We start from the raw sequence: 24,242 nt of genomic DNA on the forward strand, positions 1-24,242 counted from the left end.
CCAGTCAGTCTGGGAAGGAAAAGTCTGGAAATGAAAGTCAGGTAAGAAAATAAAAATCAAGACCCTAGTCCCCTCCCACTAAGCAAGAGAAGCTCTGAGTTTGTGGGAATGGGAACCAATGTAAGAGTGGTAACAGGATTTTCTCAGTTTAAAAACTTACTATTCTGGCTTTGGAACAGAAATGTTACAAGGACCCGGTAAGACTGGAATGCAGCTAAAACTTTAAGACGACAGTCACCTGAATGAATGGAAACTTGGCTTAAAACTGAGATATCGCAGGCAAAATAAACAGAATAAGGTACCAGGTGTAACAAACTCATAGAGTTGTAAACAAATACTACCTATAACAGCATTTATGAAACAATTTATTGAATAAGGAATAGATATTCTTTGGTTCCTCAAAAGAAAAAAAGACTAAGTAGATAAAACTAAGACTACTAAGCCCTAAGTGAATCAAAACAAGTGTCCACGGACTGGTTATACTGATACGTGGTAAATTCTTCGGGAGAACAGTAGTAAAAATGTGCAGAAGATTGTTCTGGTAGCAGAGATGTATGATTAATATAGATCAGGTGTCCAAGTATGGGAAAAAAATGTAAAGAGATCACATTCATCCCAATGGGCAATACATGCTTGCTCAAATCAAGAGAAGATGATGTAAAACCAAGTTTAAAACTCAGGAGATTGATACACACACACCCCTCACAACACACACACAACCCAGCTATGGGTAAATCTTGAAGACAAAAGGCAAAAGAAAATGCAGTAGAAATTGCTGGTACATATGAATTGAGGTAGGCTTCCAAAGTTTTATTGAAAAAGGTGGAGTGAGAAGGGATTCCACCATGAAAACCTCATAGGTCAATTTCACAGGGTAAGAGACTATAGTAGAACTATCCTATAAGATTTTCTGTTTAAAAAACAGACAGACAAAAAACACAACATAGAAACAAATCAAGTACATCACTCCATAACCACACGGGGAGAAGGGTCTCCCATGTCCATCCTTTGTAAGTACTCTACCTAGTCAGGTTATATAGACTTTCTAACTGCAAAGACAGACTTTTAATAGTATCTCATTAAAAGATGCTTCTTTCTGTTTCATAGTACACGTACTTCAACGGCTAACACTATTCAAAGTGAATACCCAGATTCATTATCTTTGTCATGCCTATGACAAAGTTTGATTATTTTATTTAGTATAGAAGTGAGGTCTGTAGACCCCTGGGGTCCCAAGACTTTTTAAGGGGTCCTAAAGATCAAAATTATTTTTACAGTAAAATAAAATACTGTTATAAAATAATATGCCTTTTTCATTGAATTGATATTTACACTGATATTACAAACCAATAGTTGGTAAAACTGCTCACACCTTAGTAGGAATCAAGGCACTAACACCTTACAGTATTAGCAGTCATTATACTATTCACCACCAGGCACTTAAAAAAAAACTCACAAAAATTCTTCACTGAGAGGTTCCTTGATGAAGGAGGAAAAACACTTTAATTTTATTAAAATCTTAACCCTGAAATACACCTTTTCAATATCCTCTATAACAAAAAGTACACATACAGTATTTCTGTTGCATACTAAAATGATGGTTGTCTCAAAGAAAAGCACTGTGAAAATGTTTGAATTCCAAGCTGAACTAGCTACTTTTTTCATGGAACACCATTTTTACTTCAAACAACTCACAAAGTATGGTTTTTCAGATTGAGAATTTGGCAGACATTTTCTTGCAAATAAACAAAGTGAAACTGTCACTTTTAAGAAAACAACTAACAATATTTGTTGGCAAGAATAAAACTTAAGCTTTTAAGAGATAATTAGGGATTTGGAAAATTTATCAGCCACCATGAGCTTGAGAGCTTCCTGATACTACTCCAAAATTTCTGTGATGAGATCAGTGGGGATGTTAATGACTCTGGTTTTTTCTATTGTGTAACGAACATTTGGAAGATCTGTATAACTCGGTGAACAAATATTTTCCCAATGACTAGCATAAGATTATGCATGAGGAAAACAATCCATTCAAAGTTCAAGAGAGACTAATTGGATTTTTAATATAACAGAATACAAAAAGTTCATTGATACAATTCCAGAACTTGCACTGCAACTAACCCTTAAGAAACTATCCACTTGTTGAGATTTGGTGTAGTAGCAAAGAAGAATATCCAAATTTATTTGAAAAATGAATTTTTATTTTGATTAAAAAGATTTACATCTATCTATCTTTGAAGGGCCATTTTCCCCATAAATTTCCACTGTAACAATGTATCTCAACATGTGAATGCAGAAGCAGATGTGAGAACCCAGATGTCTTCTATTAAACCAGAGATTAACAGAGACTTTAAATTTAAAACAACACCACTCTTCTCATGGAAATTTTTTGTCTTGGAAATTATTTTCCATAAAACATATTATGTGTGTTAACATGTTATAGATGGGTTTGTTACTGTTATGTTAAAATGCATTAGTACTATAAAACTTCACAGTGTTAATTTCTGATGCAGCATATATTGATAGCTATAACCCATTTAAAGAAAATTTTTCTAGAGTCATTAATAAATTAAGAATGTAATGAAGTACTATGTCTAAAATGTTTGAAACCTGCTAGTATAAAAATTGATTCCCTCTTGGCAATACTGGTGCTAATGTTTTCTGGAAACATTCAAGAGTTTCCCTGGGGAAATAGACCTCTTATGCCACAATATTGTTCATACTATAATATGACCTAAATCATGACTGGTATGATTTCTGTTATGTTCATATTGGAATTACATTAGGTATCCTGTAAATTTATACCTAATAAACAGAAAAGGTACTTAAAAGCCATAAACATCTTCATGTAAAAGTTCTAGATTTGATAACACATATGGAATCTATTAACTAAAATAGGGAGGAGTGAAAATTATACATTTTCTGAGACTACACCTCTAAGTGAACTTCTTTCCAGATACACCCGCTTGTGCGTAAATTTCAATAATTTGACTGAAATTCAGTTTCTCTCTCCTTCATTCAACAAACATTTACTGAGTACTAATATAAGCCTGGCACTGTTCTAGGCCCTGAATGCTGCAATAATACAGAAATCTATTAATACAAAGAATGATATTGTACAAAATAGTCTTCACAGCCAAATTCCAGGCTGCATCCCATGTTTTTATCAAATTCTTTCACAAAAAGCTGTGAAACGGTGTGGAGGCTCTGGTAAAGGAGCACTGCCCCCGTGACAGTTCCTCCTCCAATGGTGTGGATTCCCACTATCCTGCATGTCTGCCCAGCCTCACATCTGTGTTAAGTGGTAGGTTCCAAAGGGCTTCAATCCCTTCCCCAACAACTGAAACATGAAGCTGGTCTCTGTCTTGCAGCCTTCGTTTCCTAAAGAGAATACATTCAAGACTACAATGGCAGCCTTCTTCACCATATACATGGAAACAAATAATGCAGGGCCTTGGCACTATAGAATCGATTAAATCATATACTCAATTGGTTAGCTACTTGAGAAATGAAAGGAGACAGCTAGCTGAGTAACAAATTTGCAATTCTTCATAGTCAGATTTCCAGGCTATACATGGTACAAATTCCATACCTGCCTCTCTGCACTGTGAGGACACGAAAGAAAGACGCAGAGGAGATGTGGGGAGTGGAGATCCAGGGAACAGAGGCACGTCTGTGTTTAATAATGGCAAGTAACTAACCCACACTCATTTTGCTACTCCTAACCATATCAATAACTGCCGTGGATATATTAGAAGAAATTCAAGCCTAAGCTAATCGGGTTTCCCTTCTTTTTGAAATTGTATATAAGCCATTACCACCCTTTTGCCAGGTAGAGAAACCTAGGCCCAGGCAGAATTGCTGGGTAAACACAGCTGTCCCCAGGATCTCCCATCATCCTTTCCGCAGACCAGTCTCCTTTCCAAGCACTCTAATACTTAGCACTCCAGTACTTAGCACTACTCCACCAATGAAACTCTCTGCCTTGGCAACTCCCTCCAGCTTCCCCCTGAGCCCCACCCCTGACCCCTTACAATCTAAAACCAGCTGAGCCCCTGCCCTCCTCAATCGGTAGTTGTACTCTAGGTTTTTTACACTAGGTCCCCAACCAACACAGCCAACAAATACATTTCCTCCCTTAAAGTCAGGTAGATGACAAGCTTAACAATCTGATGTAACAAAATGTTAATGAATAATAATGGCTTGATGTCCTGCTTTCCAAGGAACTTATAACAAATGCATAAATTACATTACCTTAACTCAGTGTTTCTCAAATTTGAGTAATACCAAGCACCTTCTATAAGAAAACAAAGTAACACACTAGTCCCAAGAGTTGGTTTGTATATTTTATTATGTTACTAAAATCTAAATACAAATAGAAACACTAGGCATGGTCCTTATCTGAAAGCACTTCCAACTATAAAATGAAAAAAAAAAAAACTACCTATCAATAGCAAGGTACTGGGCTTCCCTGGTGGCACAGTGGTTAAGAATCCACCTGCCAATACAGGGGACACACATTCAAGCCCTGGTCCGGGAAGATCCCACATGCCGCAGAGCAACTAAGCCCGTGCGTCGCAACTACTGAGTACCTGCGCTCTAGAGCCCGCGAGCCACTACTGAAGCCCGTGCACCTAGAGCCCGTGCTCTGCAACAAGAGAAGCCACTGCAATAAGAAGCCTGCGCACCGCAACGAAGAGTAGCCCCCGCTCACTGCAACTAGAGAAAGCCCACGCGCAGCAACAAAGGCCCAACTCAGCCAAAATTAAAAAAGATAATTAAAAAAAATAAAATACCAAGGTACTTTATGTACAATGTCTACTATGGGATTAAAATAAACACAAATGGTCTTACTTTGTTACAAAGTGGCCACCCGGATGATCTAAAATGTGTTATGTATATTATTTTTAGACTATCACATGGACAAAAAATTTTTTAATTTCTCATGGAGAAACTACTAACCCAGAATATATCTATAGATGTTGGATGTTACTCACTTTGTGATCTAACAACATGAAAAAAAATGATATACAGTGGGAGACCTGAAGACAAAAAGAAATGTTTGAGAAGGTGGATGTTTTCAGGTCCTTCAATTTATCATTCCTAATATAATCTTGTAGGAAATGGTCAATAATGATTTGAAAAATTATACTACTTGTATAATTCATGAAATGCAAGTCTATTTCAACAGAAATGTAAGTTAGTTTTTCATTTACTTGCAACTTATGTTATCACTAACATAATTCAACCTTCAAAAGCAGATATACATACATGACAGAAATTTTTTAAATGTATTTGGTGTTTTAATACAAATAGACATCTTAGAACAACTTTATAAATAATTCATCATATATGAAGATGAATATAATCACATGCCTAACCAGCTGGCAAGAACAGAATAGAATACAACATTAAAAAAAAATCATGATAGGCCAAGGCACAAACAAACTTGATGGGGGGAGGGGGAAGTGTATTACTTAGAGGCTAATCAAAACTAAATGAACACAAAACTGCATGTGTAGAGGGAGCTGGGAGAATATCTGACTAAGCTAGAAGGTTTAGCCCCATGGTTCTTCAAAATTTGCTGCACGTTAAATCATCTGGGGAACTTTTAAAAAGCCTGCTGTCCATGTAGCATCCCATACTAATTAAACCACAATCTCTGGAGATGGGAGCCAGACAGCAATATTTTTAAAAGATTTCCAGGTGAATACAGGGCAGAGCAAAGTTTTCGAAGTCCTTGTTTACCCAACTGAAAGCATTCTGATAATTTGTGCAAAATGTGATGACTTAAGAGAAGCAGCTCTTCAGACCACACACAAAGTACTTTCAAAATCCATGTGTGTCCTTCTGTATGAGTTTCCCAGGGTGGCCATAACAAAGTGCCACAAACTGGGTAGCTTAAAACAACAGAAATTTATTGTCTTAGTTGTAGAGGCTAGAAGTGTGAAATCAAGCTGTTGGCAGGGCCATGCACTCTCCAATGCCTCTAGAGGAAGATCTTCCCTTGCCTCTTCCAGTTTTGGGTAGTAGCCCCAAGTATTCCTTGACCTGTGGCAACCCAATCCCTGTCTCCATCTTCGCATGGCCATCTTCCCACTGTGTCTGTGTCTTCACATACCACACACCGTTCTCCTAGGTGCGTGTTCATATTTCCCTCTTTTTATAAGAACATCAGTCACAGTGGAAAAAGGACCACTCATCTTAATTACATCTGCAAAAACCTTATTTCCAGATAAGGTCACATTCACAAGTACCAGGGGTTACAACTTCAACATATCTTTGAGGGGACATAATTCAACTCATACACTTAACTTTCAAAACTCCCCTAACAAATCAACTATAAAATTTAGTGGTATGCAGTTAAACAAAGAACTCCAGCTTAGAGAGAACTCAACTATGCTGCACCTTTTCAGAGCTTGAAAGGACAACAGATTTGAAGGTACTTTAAACAGAGCATCCATCCTCTTGCATCTCCTCGGCAGCAAACTACTCCATTATTAAACTAAAAAGGTTAAAAGAATAAACTACCCTCAAGCTAGTTTCTTCTAGCCTTGACTGCCAAACTTCTATTCTAAGGCACACCTTTAGCAAAGTCCAAAATTCTTTAGCCTGACAATAAAGTCCCTTCTGATATAGTAATCTAAAGGTATAGCTTATATTTCTTCCAATGCCCTTACAATCAAGCCAAACTGGACAGCATTGTCAAACTACATCACTGTACTAGTTTCCTAGGGCTGCCATAACAAAGTACCACAGATAAGGTGGCTTACAGCAGAAATTTATTGCCTTACAGTTTTGGAAGTCAGAAGTCCAAACATCAAGGTGTTGGCAGGGCTCCTTCTGAAGGTGCTGAGTAAGGATCTCTCCTAGCTTCCTTGGCTCCTGGATGCATTACTCTAGCCACCTTGCCATATCTCCCTGTGGCTCTTCACACTGTTTTTCCTCTGTGTCTGTGTCCAAATTTCCTATTTTTATAAGGACAACAGTCATATTGGATTAGAGCCTACTCTAATAACCTCATTTTAACATAATTATCTCTGTAAAGACCCTATTTCCAAATAAGGTTATAGTCTGAGGTACTGGGGGTTTGCACTTCAACTAATGAATTTCAGAGGACACAATTCAACCTGTAACAGTCATTAAGCAGAGAAAGCCCAGGATTATAAACACAGATGACATCATTTTACCCCTCCAAAAGTGTAGATGGCAGCTGTAAACAAAGGCTAACAAAAGCCTTTTCCCCTGACCTTCAGTTATCTCTCTATCTTGGCTGTCAGATAAAATCCCTTTAAAACAAAATTCAGACCAACACTAATTATGTTAACTATGATGGCATCAACATGCATGGAATAATTTAAGTAACTTTATGTCGTCAAATGTATTACTGTTCAGAATTTAATCACTCTTCTCTTTTCCTGCAATAGTTATTCATCCCCACCGTACCCCTGGACCCTGGCTATGTGACATAATTTGGCCAATGGAAACTGAGTAGATGAGCTGTCCAATCACAGCTTTAAGAGGTATTACAAGTATCTGCCAGGGACTTCCCTGGCACTTCAGTGGTTAAGACTGCCTTCCAACGCAGGGGGTGTGGGTTCGATCCCTGGCTGGGAGCTAAGATCCCACATGCCTCACTGCCAAAACACCAAAACAGAAACAATGTTGTAACAAATTCAATAAAGACTTTAAAAATGGTCTACATCAAAAAAATCTTAAAAAAAAAAAAAAGTTTCTGCCAGTGCTCTTACTCTTTTCTTCTGCCACACGAATGGGCATTCTACACGGGGCCTGCTCCGAAAGCCTGGATCCCCAAACGAGAAGACACAGAACAGAGGCACAGCCAACCCACATTATCTACATGCAAAATACTTGGAAAATATATCTTTATTTTTGTAAGCCAGTGAAATTATTTATAATCATAAAGGAAACTAATATACTTCCAAGTAGTATTTTGACTGCATATATCTCTAGGGGATATAACCTAGGGACAAAAAAGAATCACAAAGAAAGTTTAAACTTCTTTCTGTAGTCTTATTATAGTAATTCTATTAGCATTACTAATTTGATTATTTTTATAAATATATATAAAACAAGTAAGAAATTATGTTAAATCATTACAAATCAAAATTTTCAGAAAGAAAAAAATATATACAAATAGAGAAACAGTAAAAATCTTTTCATCTTCTCTTCATGGTATAGTACTGTCTGTACGCCTCAAGCTGGCTACACCTGAAGGATATATAGCAATATGCTAGGGAGGACGAGAAGGCAGAGGATGAATGTGTCACATTATCCCAAGGAACAATTTTTCTTGATAATAAATAAGTTTGGTCGTTTTACTTTTATAAAAATCTCTTATCTGATGGAACTGCATACAAAAAATTAAAATTATTTTCATGTTTATAATACAGATATATTTTCAATAAAATTCACACAACACAAATCAAGCTTTAAAACCCTACAGTAATCTTAAATTTGAATTGAAATATAAGCAGGAATTTGTGATTTATTTCTCTTATTAAATACACATTTCCTTGTTCTAAAAAGGCCTAGCAGCAATTAATGACAACCTAGTAGTAAAAAGCACTCCATGCTTTGATTGTAGTCTCTAAATAAACACTTCTCATAAAAATAGGAATGCTTTGGAGGAAAGACCAATTTCAGGGCTGAAGCAGAAAACCTGGAACATCTTGCCATGCAAGAAAGCAAGGAAACAACCAAAGGCCACGTGTGTCATGTCAAAAGGAGACAGGAACCGCAATGGATTAAAACACCTCAAAAATAGTTCTTAATCCATGAGATTATAAAAATTAAAAATAAACTTCACATCACTGGTCACCTTGAGAGGGCACCACCAACTCATCAGTCTAAAAACTGACAACTAAAACAACTCAAGCACATACCCTGCTTTTGCTGTGCAAGTTCTATTTCAGTATCCCAATACTTGACAAGGAAGAGTCCTTCTTCACAGAATTCCAGCTAATCAATGCAAAAACAATGATATAATTAAAACAACAATTTTCTATCCCTAAGAAAATAAAGAATCTAGGCAACAATCATTAATGGACACTAAGACCACCAGGGGAATATCTGATGTGGAACTTTATAATGGATAGATCAGACTAACAACAACTGAATCCACTAATCAACAACACCACCACTGAAAGTGATACAACCAGATGGTGTATGCCCCATGGTGTGAGGCAGAAGGAAGAAAAAAGAAGACTTCATGATCAAAGAATTAAAAGTGAATTTAATCATACCTCAACTAGCACTGTACAGAAGTTACAGGAGGACAGTAGAATGTATTAGTAATACCACAAGGATGTGATTAGCCAAACCCAGAATGTGGGGAATTTGACAGGACAAATTTTTTTCTACCAACAGGTGGAAGAGACTGAAATTTAGCAACCAAAAGCAGTCTGCAGACCTTGTTTGGATTCTGTTTAAAAGTAACCATCTGAAAATGTCATTTGGAAGGCAAAAGAAAAATTTTAATTCTCTTTACCTCTTCCAGTTTCTCATAAGCCTTTCATCTTTTCTAGACCACTGTAACATATGAAGCCTAGCCTTTTCTCCACAGTAATGAATGGGAAGGATAAGGAAATCTATAAGGATGAGGGTAGTGAGTGCAGAGACAATACAATGACTTATTTCATACTGAACATGTATCCTAGTTTTCTGATCCTGATTTGAATATGAAATCCTGGGCTTGATGCTCCTTTCTCTGGATAATAAACTACTCCAGATAAGATGACTTGGTATAAATTCATCTAGACATATTCCAAGGGTTTTCACCAGACTGGCTATCAAATTGCTGATCAATTTTCTGCTTCTCAAGTACAGGTATTAGAATAGCCTTCTTCCTTCAATATGATGCAAAGGCATGCTAGGTACTCAATAAATAGTAAAAAAAAAAAAAAAAAACTGCACACACACACACAAAACAGAACTGAGTGAAAGTGCTTTTTCTTCTCATTGCTCTCAACCTCATCTCTTTCTTGAAGAGGGAAACACATTTAGGGAAAAGAGAATACTGTCTACACCCAGAGACATCAACTTCAGAATCAGTTTACTTCAAAAACATCAAGGGATTAGTAGTAAGTTTTCTTACTAGTATAGTAAAACCCCTTGATTACCATCAGATATTTAATCTTTTTTTTTTTTTAGTTTAAATGCATTTTATTTTTAGACTAACTACATGACGTATTTTTTCTCGAAAACAATGCCTCAGCTCCAAATAAATCACCGTCAAAACAAACGAGGAGCTCCAGATGCCATCAGTCCCATTTGTCTAAGTCCCGGTGTTGTGTGGATGAAAAGCAGCAGCCAGCCAGTTATGACAGGTGACAGATCCAAAGTACCTGCCAAATTTGTTAACATTTTTCCATTTCTAGACCATCCTTAAAGAAAATCATGTGTGGGGTCACAGCACCCTCACAATAGTCCAGCAGAGCAGCCATGCCAGCTAGATTCACGTTTTCACCGATGAAGAACTGAGTTTTTGAAATTAGCAAGGATGTGTTTGATTTGTTCTGCAGCCCCTGTCATAAAAGGTTTTACTCTTTCTGGTCCCTGTTCTCCAAGTTTCCCTTTGGCTGACTTCATGTAATCTTTGATGTACTCCTTGTAGGCTTCTTTTTTGAAGCTGGTTTTCTGCAAGTGACGGTTCATGACAATATCGACACCAGTGATTAATGTGTTCAGTACCTTCGCCCTTGGGTCCTTCAGCAGAGGCATTTCCACCAATAAGCGAGTCACCAATGTCACCCTCTGTCCTACTGACCATCACCCCCCTCCACCTCCAGACACAGCCTGTCCGCGACCTCCCGGATCTTGTAGGTGTCGGAGCACATCTCATCACGGCTCATGAGGTCCCGGTAGATGATCATGATGGGGACTGGTGGGAGATGACGGCGGCACCAGCTTAGTAGGAGCCTGGAGCTCAGAGTGAGCACGGGTGTGGTCGGGGGCAGCGGGGGGAGGGCGGGGTGCAATGGAAAAGTTACTCTTTGTTTTTAATCTCAATTATGTAACTAAAAACTGCTTTTTGGAGCAGAATTTTCTTATACAATTCTCTGAACAAAAGGAAAAAGAAACATTCTTTCAAAAAAATAGGACGTTCTGTTTAGGCCACTGATCTCAAAAACACTCAACCTCAATTAAAATACCTATATAGTTATAAAAAGAGTAATTGTTATGATAAAAATGTTACATATAAAATATGCTATAATGAAAATGAATACATAAGTTAGAAACAATAAACATTTGAACTGTCATATAAATTTTTAAGAATAAAATTGTTCCCACAAATCATACCTATTTTCACTCTACTGCAAGGTTTCTCAGCATTTTATAAGTACTCTACTGACCTAAAAGCCCAAAATATAAATTATAATAAATATAATACAAATCAGGAAAAAAGTACTATTTTCTTTGGGCCTGCTGGTATAAAATAACTGTTAACTGATACAACCTACAATATATAAAATATTAAGAATCATAGGTTTTAGAGCTGAAGGGAACAAGAGATTTTTTCTCCTCCTGGTTTAGGCTGCCCCTATTAATTAAAACCTCAAAACATTTGCATGTAAATATACAGTCATTTTCTCCTTAAAAAACTGGTTTTAAAAAATCTAAAATGGATGGCTGTAGTACCAGATGTGAGCAGTATGTAAAACTGAACCCATGAAAATAGTGATTGCAAAACAGACATGAGCACAAAGCATCTGCTATTATCAAAACTTATACAGAGATTTGGGTTTGGAGAGGAAGAGCGAGAAGATGAAACAAAGAAGAACCTCCATCACTTTTCTCAGTTTCTGGTTACTCGATCAGTTATCACAGGGTTATCTAATATAGGAAAGGTTTTCAACCTATTCACAGCCAGTAGGTAGGAGTCTGGAATTATTTTCCTTTCAACTGTTCTGTATTTAAGAAGCATATTGTGCTGAAACTCAAGACTGCCAGAACTGAAAGAATGCTCCTCATTCCCATTATGTAATGGAAATGCGTTCACCTCTTTTTTCTGTACCTCCTTATATTAGTGGTAAAGGAAACTTTCAGGGCAATACTTACAACAATAAAAAAGCAGTTAGAGGTAATAGCAGCAAATGAAAACATTCATTTCAAAATTAATTTTTTATTTACATAGACCACTACTCTAAAGAAACCATACTGGATCATACAATGTGTGCGATAGGTTAGATATCTCAAACACTGTGGTGACTCAATTAAATACTCTAGGAATGACAGCTTATTCATGTTTACTAAAAAATGCAAGCTAAAAACAAAATGCAAGCTACGGGAGAGGAGACACTTAATCCTTAATATTCACTAATTATGCCTGAAATATAGCCTGATTCATAAGAGGCACCCAATTATTATTTGTTGAAAATAAATGAATAACGTTTTTTTTTCCCCACTAGTCAGCAGTATTTAAAAAGACCAAAAAATAATCTTCAGTGATGACTACAACTCAGTGTTCCTTCTCATCCACTCCTCTATTGATCTCTATTACCCTCTCAACTTCAATAACTTGTATCTCCGTTTTCTTTTCTTTTTGGAGAAAGGGGTGGAAGAAAGAAAAAGACAACATTCCAGTTTCTAGCCCACTAGTGACTCTTGCTTAGTGTGGTATATATCAAAATCACCTGTGGCAGCTTCTTCAAAGTAATATCATAAACTTTGTGACAACTCGGAAAAGTCTTAATTAAGTGTCAGCAAGTCAGAAGTACAGCCCAGGCATGTCGATCTTAACAAGTTCCTCGGGTCATACAAACCATGCCTGCATCACACTACACACTTCAAAAACTTCTTTATCTTTAAATCCTGTAACTGTAAACAAAACAACACACCATCTTTTTCACTGTAAACTCCTTATATCTTTGATCTACTCAGTTTCTTTCTTTACACTTATTTTTTTGAATCTTTAAAAATTCTTATTAGTTATCTATTTTACACATATCAGTGTGTACATGTCAATCCCAATCTCCCAATTCATCCCACCACCACCCCCCCGCCACTTTGCCCCCTTGGTGTCCATATGTTTGTTCTCTACATCTGTGTCTCTATTTCTGTCCTGCAAACCGGTTCACCTATACCATTTTTCCAGGTTCCACGTATATGCGTTAATATACAATATTTGTTTTTCTCTTTCTGACTTACTTCACTCTGTACGACAGTCTCTAGATCCATCCACATCTCTAAAAATCACCCAATTTCGTTCCTTTTTATGGCTGAGTAATATTCCATTGTATATATGTACCACAACTTCTTTATCCATTCGTCTGTCGATGGACATTTAGGTTGCTTCCATGACCTGGCTATTGTGAATAGTGCTGCAATGAACACTGGGGTGCATGTGTCTTTTTGAATTATGGTTTTCTCTGGGTATATGCCCAGTAGTGGGATTGCTGGGTCATAGGGTGATTCTATTTTTAATTTTTTAAGGAACCTCTATACTGTTCTCCATAGTGGCTGTATCAATTTACATTCCCACCAAGAGTGCAAGAGGGTTCCCTTTTCTCCACACCCTCTCCAGCATTTGTTGTTTGTAGATTTTCTGATGATGCCCATTCTAACTGGTGTGAGGTGATACCTCATTGTAGTTTTGATTTGCATTTCTCTAATAATTAGTGATGTTGAGCAGCTTTTCATGTGCTTCTTGGCCATCTGTATGTCTTCTTTGGAGAAATGTCTATTTAGGTCTTCTGCCCATTTTTTGATTGGATTGTTTGTTTTTTAATGTTCAGCTGCATGAGCTGTTTATATATTTTGCAGATTAATACTTTGCCCATTAATTCATTTGCAAATATTTTCTCCCATTCTGAGGGTTGTCTTTTTGTCTGGTTTGTAGTTTCCTTTGCTTTGCAAAAGCTTTAAAGTTTCATTAGATCCCATTTGTTTATTTTTGTTTTTATTTCCATTACTCTCGGAGGTGGATCAAAAAAGATCTTGCTGTGATTTATGTCAGAGTGTTCTTCCTATGTTTTCCTCTAAGAGTTTTATAGTGTCTGGTCTTACATTTAGGTCTTTAATCCATTTTGAGTTTATTTTTGTGTATGGTGTTAGGGAGTGTTCTCATTTCATTCTTTTCCATGTAGCTGTCCAGTTTTCCCAGCACCACTTATTGAAGAGACTGTCTTTTCTCCATTGTATATCCTTGCCTCCTTAGTCACAGATTAGTTGACCATAGGTGCGTGGGTTTATCTCTGGGCTTTCTATCCTGTTCCATTGATCTATATTTCTGTTTTTGTGCCAGTACCATATTGTCTTGATTACTGTAGCTTTGTAGTAGAGTCTCAAGTCAGGGAGTGTGATTCCTCCAGTACCGTTTTTTTTTTCCCTCAAGACCGCTTTGGCTATTTGGGGTCCTTTGTGTCTCCATACAAATTTTAAGATTTTTTGTTCTAGTTCTGTAAAAGATGCCATTGGTAATTTGATAGGAATTGCATTGAATCTGTACATTGCTTTGGGTAGTATAGTCATTTTCACAATATTGATTCTTCCAATCCAAGAACATGGTATATCTCTCCATCTGTTTGTGTCATCTTTGATTGCTTTCATCAGTGTCTTATAGTTTTCTGAGTACAGGTCTTTTACCTCCTTAGGTAGGTTTATTCCTAGGTATTTTATTCTTTTTGTTGCAGTGGTGAATGGGATTGTTTCCTTAAATTCTCTTTCTGATCTTTCGTTGTTAGCGTATAAGAATGCAAGAGATTTCTGTGCATTAATTTTGTATCCTGCAACTTTACCAAATTCATTAATTAGCTCTAGTAGTTTTCTGGTCACATGTTTAGGATTCTCCATGTATAGTATCATGTCATCTGCAAACAGTAACAGTTTTACTTCTTCTTTTCCAATTTGTATTCCTTTTATTTCTTTTTCTTCTCTGATTGCCGTAGCTGGGACTTCCAAAACTATTGAATAATAGTGGCAAGAGTGGACATCCTTGTCTTGTTCCTGATCTTAGAGGAAATGCTTTCAGTTTTTCACCACTGAGAATGACGTTTGCTGTGGGTTTGTTGTATATGACCTTTATTATGTTGAGGTAGGTCTCCTCTATGCCCACTTTCTAGAGAGTTTCTATCATAAATGGGTGATGAATTTTGTCAAAAGCTTTTCCTGCATCTATGGAGATGATCATATGGTTTTTATTCTTCAATTTGTTAATATGGTGTATCACATTGATTGATTTGCATATATTGAAGAATCCTTGCATTCCTGGGATAAACCCCACTTGATCATGGTGTATGATCCTTTTAATGTGCTGTTGGATTCTGTTTGCTAGTATTTTGTTGAGGATTTTTGCATCTATATTCATCAGTGATAGTGGTCTGTAATTTTCTTTTTTTGTAGCATCTTTGTCTGGTTTTGGTATCAGGGTGATAGTGGCCTCATAGAATGAGTTTGGGAGTGTTCCTTCCTCTGCAATTTTTTGGAAGAGTTTGAGAAGGATGCATGTTAGCTCTTCTCTAAATGTTTGACAGAACTCACCTGTGAAGCCATCTGGTCCTGGACTTCTGTTTGTTGGAAGATTTTTAATCACAGTTTCAATTTCATTACTTGTGATTGGTCTGTTCATATTTTCTATTTCTTCCTGGTTCAATCTTGGAAGGTTATACCTTTCTAAGAATTTGTCCATTTCTTCCACATTGTCCATTTTATTGGCATAGAGTTGCTTGTAGTAATCTCTCAGGATGCTTTGTATTTCGGCGGTGCCCTTTGTAACTTCTCCTTTTTCATTTCTAATTTTATTGATTTTGAGTCCTTTCCCTCTTTTTCTTGATGATTCTGGTAATGGTTTACCAATTCTGTTTATCTTCTCAAAGAACCAGGTTTTATTTTTATTGATCTTTGCTATTGTTTTCTTTGTTTCTATTCCATTTATTTCTGCTCTGATCTTTACGATTTCTTTCCTTCTACTAACTTTGGGTTTTGTTTGTTCTTCTTTCTCTAGTTCCTTTAGGTGTAGGGTTAGATCATTTATTTGAGATTTTTCTTGTTTCTTGAGATGGCTTGAATTGCTATAAACTTCCCTCTTAGAACTGCTTTTGCTGCATCCCATAGGTTTTGGATGGTCGTGTTTTCACTGTAATTTGTCTCCAGGTATTTTCTGATTTCCTCTTTGATTTCTTCAGTGATCTCTTGGTTATTTAGTAACATACTGTTTAGCCTCCATGTGTTTGTGTTTTTTTACGTTTTTTTCCCCCTGTAATTGATTTCTAATCTCATAGCGTTTTGGTCAGAAAGGATGCTTGATGTGATTTTAATTTTCCTAAATTTACCGAGGCTTGATTTGTGACCCAAGATGTGATCAATCCTGGAGAATGTTCCGTGTGTATTTGAGAAGAAAGTGTAATCCGCTGTTTTCGTATGGAATATCCTATAAATATCAATTAAATCTATCTGGTCTGCTATGTCATTTAAAGCTTGTGTTTCCTTAGTAATTTTCTGTCTGGATGACCTGTCCATTGGTGTAAGTGAGGTGGTTAAGTCCCTCACTATTACTGTGTTACTGTCGATTTCCTCTTTTATAGCTGTTAGCAGTTGCCTTATGTATTGAGGTGCTCCTATGTCGGGTGCATATATATTTATAATTGTTATACCTTCTTCTCGGATTGATCCCTTGATCATTATGTAGTGTCCTTCCTTGTCTCTTGTAACATTCTTTATTTTAAAGTCTATCTTATCTGATACGAGTATTGCTACTCCAGCTTTCTTTTGATTTCCATTGCCATGGAGTATCTTTTTCTATCCCCTTTCAGTCTGTATGTGTCCCTAGGTCTGAAATGGGTCTCTTGCAGACAGTATATATATGGGTCTTGTTTTTGTATCCATTCAGCAAGCCTGTGTCTTTTGGTTGGAGCATTTAATCCATTCACGATTAAGGCAATGATCGATATGTATGTTCCTATTACCATTTTCTTAATTGTTATGGGTTTGTTTTTGTAGGTCCTTTTCTTCTCTTGTGTTTCCCACTTAGAGAAGTTCCTTTAGCATTTGTTGTAGAGCTGGTTTGGTGGTGCTGAATTCTCTTAGCTTTTGCTTGTCTGTAAAGCTTTTGATTTCTCTGTCGAATCTGAATGAGATCCTTGCTGGGTAGAGTAATCTTGGTTTTAGGTTCTTCCCTTTCATCACTTTAAATATATCGTGCCACTCCCTTCTGGCTTGTAGAGTTTCTGCTGAGAAATCAGCTGTTAACCTTATGGGAGTCCCCTTGTCTGTTATTTGTCATTTTTCCCTTGTTGCTTTCAATAATTTGTCTTTAATTTTTGTCAATTTGATTATTATGTGTCTCGGCATGTTTCTCCTTGGGTTTATCCTGCCTGGGACTCTCTGTGCTTCCTGGACTTGGGTGGCTCTTTGCTTTCCCATTTTAGGGAAGTTTTCAACTCTAATCTCTTCAAATATTTTCTCAGGTCCTTTCTCTCTCTCTCTTCTCCTTCTGGGACCCCTACAATGCGAATGTTGTTGCATTTAATGTTGTCCCAGAGGTCTCTTAGGCTGTCTTCTTTTCATTCTTTTTTCTTTATTCTGTTCCACGACAGTGAATTCCACCATTGTGTCTTCCAGGTCACTTATCCGTTCTTCTGCCTCAGTTATTCTGCTATTGATTCCTTCTAGTGTAGTTTTCATTTCAATGATTGTATTGTTCATCTCTGTTTGTCTGTTCTTTAATTCTTATAGGTGTTTGTTCCTTAATTCTTCTAGGTCTTTGTTAAACATTTCTTGCATCTTCTCCATCTTTGCCTCCACTCTTTTTCCGAGGTCCTGGATCATCTTCACTATCATTATTCTGAATTCTTTTTCTGGAAGGTTGCCTATCTCCACTTCATTTAGTTGTTTTTCTGGGGTTTTACCTTGTTCCTTCATCTGGTACAAAGTCCTCTGCCTTTTCATTTTGTCTATCTTTCTGTGAATGTGGTTTTCCTTCCACAGGCCGAAGAACTGTAGTTCTTCTTGCTTCTGCTGTCTGCCCTCTCTACTCAGTTTCTAATTGAACAGATTTTCAAGATAAGGTCACGTTACTCATGCTTCTCAGCGTCCTCCAATCCCATATCATCCTCCTGAACTATATCTGCATTCCCTCCATTTTCATGCAAATCTACTGATCAGACATTTCAACAACTGTGATATTTAACTCACGTAGTCTTACCAATTCCAACTCAAGCACTGTAACTTATATAAATCCCAAACCATGTTGTGTCTAAAACCATTCTGCAACCTCTGAGCTATTTGGCAATCATTTTATTAGGTTTTTAAGTTCCTTATCAGACTTGCCATCATGGATTTTCAAAAATTTCAACTTCTCTTAGGGACCCTATCTCACTAAAAGCCCCTCAATCTCAGGTGGGCCTTACTTCTTTGGTAAAAGTTATTAGAACTTCCTTTATTTTTTGCTCAAGTCAAAAATCTTTATTTTTATTCATCCTATTATCTTGTGCTGCCTCTCTGAGGAAATAGTAGAAAAAGATACAAAAGAGAAAAAATAGTCTCTAACATTGAATCTGTCATTTGTTGGGTCTTCTACATATACTATATAATTAGTAAAATCACTAGCCCTTTGTAAAGGAATTTAATGCAGTGGTTAACCAAAAACAACAGCTCTTCTCTGCTCCAGTAGTAAGCACCTATAAATACAGATGAGAAAATAAATATTCCACTTACAAGAGCAAAAAACTATTAAATATTTACAAAATAAACTAACAAGAAAGGCACAGATTTATGTCACCAAACATAATATTCAATTGAAAAATACAAAGATCTGAACAAAGGAAAAGGCTGTATTACTGTGCAGACTTGAGCTGTCACAAGTAACTATCCATTTGAAAGGAAAGAAAAGTGGGCCCACATGTTTTACTATAGACAAAACTTAATTCCAAAATATTTAAAGCAGAGAAATGTGCATGTTTGTGTATATATGTGTATGTGTGTACATATACACAGATACTTCACATATATCAACACATCTTAACGAAACATCAAGGCTACATGTCCAATCTAGAGAGCAGGAAAAAAATCTTTTTAACCAACTGGAAACTCAAATACTATACAAGAAAAGATAGCTATATCTGAGTACATAAAGATCCACTAGATATCAAGAAAATACATATCAAAGTAACATGGAATAAAATTATACTCATTAAAATTGGTAAAAATTTAAAAGATCTAGAATGTCTATTTCTGGCAGGAATGTGGGGATAGGTTACATAGCGCAAGTGGAAATGTGAAAAAAAAAAAACCCTTTGGAAAACAATCTGGCGACTTTTTAGTAAAAGTAAAAACACTAGACTGGAACATAAGGATTTCCCTTTTTTTGTTTGTTTGTTACAATGGTCACACAGTTGCAGTGTCATGTAGTTCAATTAATACATATACTCTACAACATAGAGAAATAAAAGCACAAGTTCCTAAGGATGTTTATTTTAAGAACACTTTTTTAGTGGCAAAGGTGGGGGCGGGGGGAGGAAATACAGTGAACGCCCATTAAAGGGGAGTATCAAAACAAGATCGTGGTACATTCATAATATTCATGGATTATAAAGTCATCAAAAAACAATAAACTGATGGAGGAGGGAGCAAAAGAAAAAAGTACACAACAAGAAGTATAAGCATATCCACGCATCTAAGTAAAAGAATACATGTACACATATAAAGAAGAAAAACATTTGTTATTGTTAAAATTTTATGGACTCTAAATAACTTTGTTACTAATCAACTCGAAATTCAACAGGTCTTCATACTCCTTCATTACTTCACACTCCTTGCCATTTCCAGCATTTGAGAAGACTGAAATAAAAAAAATCTTTAAACTCCCAACATCTGACTTTCTGATTCTGTCTTCTTCTATCTCTTTCACTGATTTTTCTTCCTGCCCTAACATGTGTACAGCTGACTTCTTTTTTAGCCCTCTGATCTTCACTCTACTACCCCAACTAAGGATCTCATCCACTCTGAAGAATTACAAAACCACCATCTCTCCCATTGCATGCCACTCTCTAACACATCCCCTCATCTTTCCCATTCCAAACATTCCAGTTCCAGCTGACTGATGTGCAGATATCTACGTCCTTTTAGATATCATCGCTCAGCATTACTGGCGGCAACTTATGCCCTATACTCCCAAACGTGTTTCTCCTCTTGCCTGTAACTATCACTAATTCCATCATTCACCAACACTTTAAATTTTAGTATTATATTGGATTCAATTTTCTATCTCAGCTTTTACCTGCAATCTTTTGGATTCCATCTTCTCTTACCTATACAACGCCACTTTCAACCATGCCTTCCTTTCTGCAGTACCTACCACCTGTATTACTACAATAACTTCAATGTCTCCTAGGTCTTTTCATACTGTCTTCTAACATCTATGCATAAAACATAACCCTGATTATGTCACATGTATTCATCGCTATCTATTAGCTTCCACATTCACTCTAAATTGTGTATCGAAGCATTTAAGTTCTCCTTCTCCATATGGTCTCAAAGTATCCATCTACCTGTACAGCACCTTCCTTGAATGTACTCTACCTTCAGGTGAATTTATCTGTATCATTCTAACATCCCCCCAATTCCCACATTTCTGCTTTTTAAGCTCTTTGTTCCAACTACAAGTGTTGAAATTTTTCTATTCTTCAAATGTCATCTCCTTATGAAGCCTATTCAAACGCCAACCTTGAAAAAGATGCTTCCTCCTTTCCACCTGTACCCCAAAGCATAGTTTTTTGTTTTTCTGTTTCTTTTAAAAAAAAAACCCTTTTCAAAGCTGGGCAGTAGTTAAAAAACAACTGTTAGGTTAGAAATCAGAATGTTGCTATTTTCTTTCAAATGCTACTGTTTTTGACATTAAGACATTAAATCAAGTCATTTAACTTCCCTGAGCCCCAGTTTCTCGTTTGAAAAATAGAAATAAAATCTAATCTATGAACCTCACAGGTAGGTAGGAGTGCATGGAAAGCCAATTTATAATTTACATGTTAACACTGTTATTATATCACCTTTTATTGTGCATATTTGATTTTTTAGTCACTACCAAATTATAAGCATTTAAAAGGCAGCCTGTACTTTATATTCTAGCACTCAACACATAATAGCTATAAAATATATATATATACATCCATCTTCCTAAGTCATAAAATATAGCTCTCATGCGTAAGAAATATAATCAAAGCACAATTCATGTGCTACGACTTTGTCAAAATAAAACATCCTACAATCCTTCTCCCCACAGATATCTTTTCAGAAAAACTACTGTCACGTAATATTTCTGGACCTCTGATTTAGTTCACCTGAAACACAAAACACAATTAGTTAACTGGCAGGTGGGTAGGGACCCTTTAAGATGGCTGATAAATAGCTAAACAGTCAAAGAATTCCAGTAACACATATATATAATACATATGTAAGTGATGTAAGGTGTGACTATGATGGCAGTATTCTACCAATCCAACAAACTTATCCAGCATTCATAGTTAACCTCTAAAATTCTAGAGGTTAACATTATGGTTATTTCAGAGACATGAAACAAGAGATTTTTAAAAATATATACAAGAGAAGCATGTTAATTTTGTCTAAGCTGAAAGATTTTATTTTTTCCTAATTTCATAAAAAGCAAAATTAATGATGGACAGTGTTTATAAAAAACTTTTTTAAAAATGGAAGAGTGGAAATGATATTTTGGTCCTACAGAAACTTATAAATCTTGAACTTAACTACAAGAACTTAGAAGTCCTTGAGTTACCTTTGAAAACCATACAAACCTGTAACACCTTGTCAAACCAAAAAGCAAGACAGCTACCTAAAACTAAGGTCTTATCTAAAGGACATAGGAACCAACCTGAAGAGACTCTCACTAGCCAAAAAATGGGACAATATGCTCATCAATACAGAAAATAATTCAATAATCTAAAACACAATTGTGTTTAAATCCATGAGTTCACAGGACAAGGCACTTTACTGCAACCATGCCACACTGTTGGCTAATATTTCTTGGCATTTTGTTATTTCACCAAAAAATTGCTTTCATATTTGGTATCACATCTGCTCTTAGATCTCATATACACACTCTTGTACTTACCTACTTATAATTCACTTTTTAAATCTAAACCTAAGATTCCATAAATCGTTCCTGTTATGAATTTTAATCTACTGTTGCTATAGTGCCTGGTAAGGCTACCGTGGTTACTGATAAGAAACCTTGTTACTAAGAGTTTAGCTCTTAAAAATAATGGTCAAATGCCAAGAAGAAGTAGCAGCAAAATAAAGTCATGAGTAATTGGGCTATATTATGGATTAAAATAGGTATGGGTAAAAAAGGAAAATGAAAGTTAAGAATGATGAACAGCAGCTGATGAGTAGCAAATTACTTTGTGCGTTCATTTGGAGGGGGGGGAAAAAAAAAAAAAGCTCACCCTGTATGTGATGTTGCCGAGTTCCATAAACAAACATCAGGCAGCATGATGTAATAGAAAGAGTCCTGGACTGAGTCAGGAGACCTCTGTTCTAGTCCAAGGCCTCAGTTTCCTCATCTGTAAAATGAGGGTGCTGAATTAGATAATCTGAAAGGGCTCCTCTAGCTTTAACATTGAGGGATTCTACAGATGAATTTAGGAAGAAGCAATAAAATGTAGGATTTTTGTTAACAGTAAAGTTAACATTGCAAACAGCAGGTGGAACAGGGATGAAAACAATTTTCACAAATATTGAACTGCAGAAAGCAATTATTTCATAACTTTTAACTTCCAGAAAGGTTTTTACAATATACCAGCCTTAGTAAGTAACATTATCATCTAAACTAGATTAGCAGTGAGTGACCAAATTATGACCTCAAAAAACCTATTCACCAGCCAGACTGCCCAAGTAAATCTTGGAAACAGTACAGGAACACCTTTGGGCTAGTAATTACTTAAGGTGATAAAATGCCTCATAACTTTCCACAATTAAGTAACTGAACAAAGAGGAAAATGACACAAAAAGTGATTAGAGTAAATTAAACAGTTACTTTTAGTTGCAATAAAACAATAATTATGCTATGATATCCTTCTTTGTTAATGAGAGTATTTTCCCTATGCATAATAATTTCTTTCCTGGTTAGCTCTCAAAATAGAACTTGGCTTCTTCTGACAACAAGGTAATTTGAAATAAATGACATTTTTTTCCACTGGTGACACATAGAAATATAAAAAGAGAAGAGTACCTTTTGTTTAAGTTTTCTATACTGAAAGAAATCAAGCTTCTATAAGTAACAAATAATAGGAAGGCTCTGGTGCCTCAAAAACTTGTGGTTTCCTAACTGCAATTTCCTAAATATAGGTAATTAACTGATTGGTCCTAGCTAATCATCCAGGGTCTAATAAATTCAGTTTTAAGTTCATAGATCAGCTGATGTTATACTTTATTTTTTTATTTATGTGAATGCTATGATTCTCACCTGGCAGACTTTTAAAACTCTAGGTATATGAGAACCAATAAACATATCTCTACAATCAAGAATCTATCAAAAATCTCTTCTTTTAAAGGATGTAATCTGTATCTTTTAAAGGATTTAAAGACAAAATGAAACAGTCAATGAAGAAAACTTGTTTTTAAAGCTTACTTTATGCAAATTACATAGTGATTATAAAATAAATTGGCATACACACAATTCCATTAATTACTCACTTGAACATTTCACCCTGGCAATATAATACCTAATATGTTATTCAGAATCACTAATAAAATTTCTCTCTGGCTGGTAGAAACAAAGGCAAAAACAAAGCAGTCTTGATGGTAATGAAATTTGTTCTTGGCTAGTCTTAAAATAGTTGTGATATCCATGTATCTCTGAGACAGAAAATCTGTGAAACAAAATTTTCCCTCACATGAAATATATTTTTGATTTTCATCTGGGTATTTTGGTTTACAGCCCTAATGAGTTGATTAAAATAACCTTACACTTAGCTGCACACAGTAGAAATCAGTATGATATGTGAAGCATACTTTAGGGTGCTATTTTGAGCCTAAGCTGTTTTAAGCAATTACTCCAACTACCTCACTTCCCCCTCCCCCATGACTTTTTCAGAGACACTTAAACATTATGCTTATTTACTAATAAAAATACTATTACTAATGATTACTATAAGCAGTATTGTTTTTAGCCAATATCAAACAGATGTAAACCAGCTCCTCAAAAATTCAGGACTGGTTGACTGTACTGGGTAAAGTATTATTCTCCTTTGGGAAGGCATTGGTACCAA

The 24,242-nt window shown here is 36.0% G+C and overlaps 1 protein-coding gene and 1 pseudogene across 8 annotated transcripts in view; both read right to left on the reverse strand.

Moving 5' to 3' along the window:
* TBL1XR1 (TBL1X/Y related 1) overlaps positions 1–24,242 on the reverse strand; it is a 177,616-nt gene that overhangs the window by 51,947 nt on the left and 101,427 nt on the right. For 2 of the 8 annotated variants that reach the window (XM_057545058.1, XM_057545059.1), the window contains exon 3: positions 6,795–6,968. The exons of 5 other annotated variants lie outside the window; for them this stretch is intronic. The gene's annotated coding sequence lies outside the window, so the exon portion shown is untranslated. Of the gene's footprint in view, positions 1–6,794; positions 6,969–22,418; positions 22,536–24,242 lie in introns of all 8 variants that reach the window. One more of the 8 variants, XM_057545057.1, reaches the window with a different exon arrangement.
* Positions 10,380–10,895, reverse strand: LOC103008609 (translationally-controlled tumor protein-like; annotated as a pseudogene).

Source organism: Balaenoptera acutorostrata, chromosome 4 (genome assembly GCF_949987535.1).
Source record: "Balaenoptera acutorostrata chromosome 4, mBalAcu1.1, whole genome shotgun sequence".
Taxonomy (NCBI): domain Eukaryota; kingdom Metazoa; phylum Chordata; class Mammalia; order Artiodactyla; family Balaenopteridae; genus Balaenoptera; species Balaenoptera acutorostrata.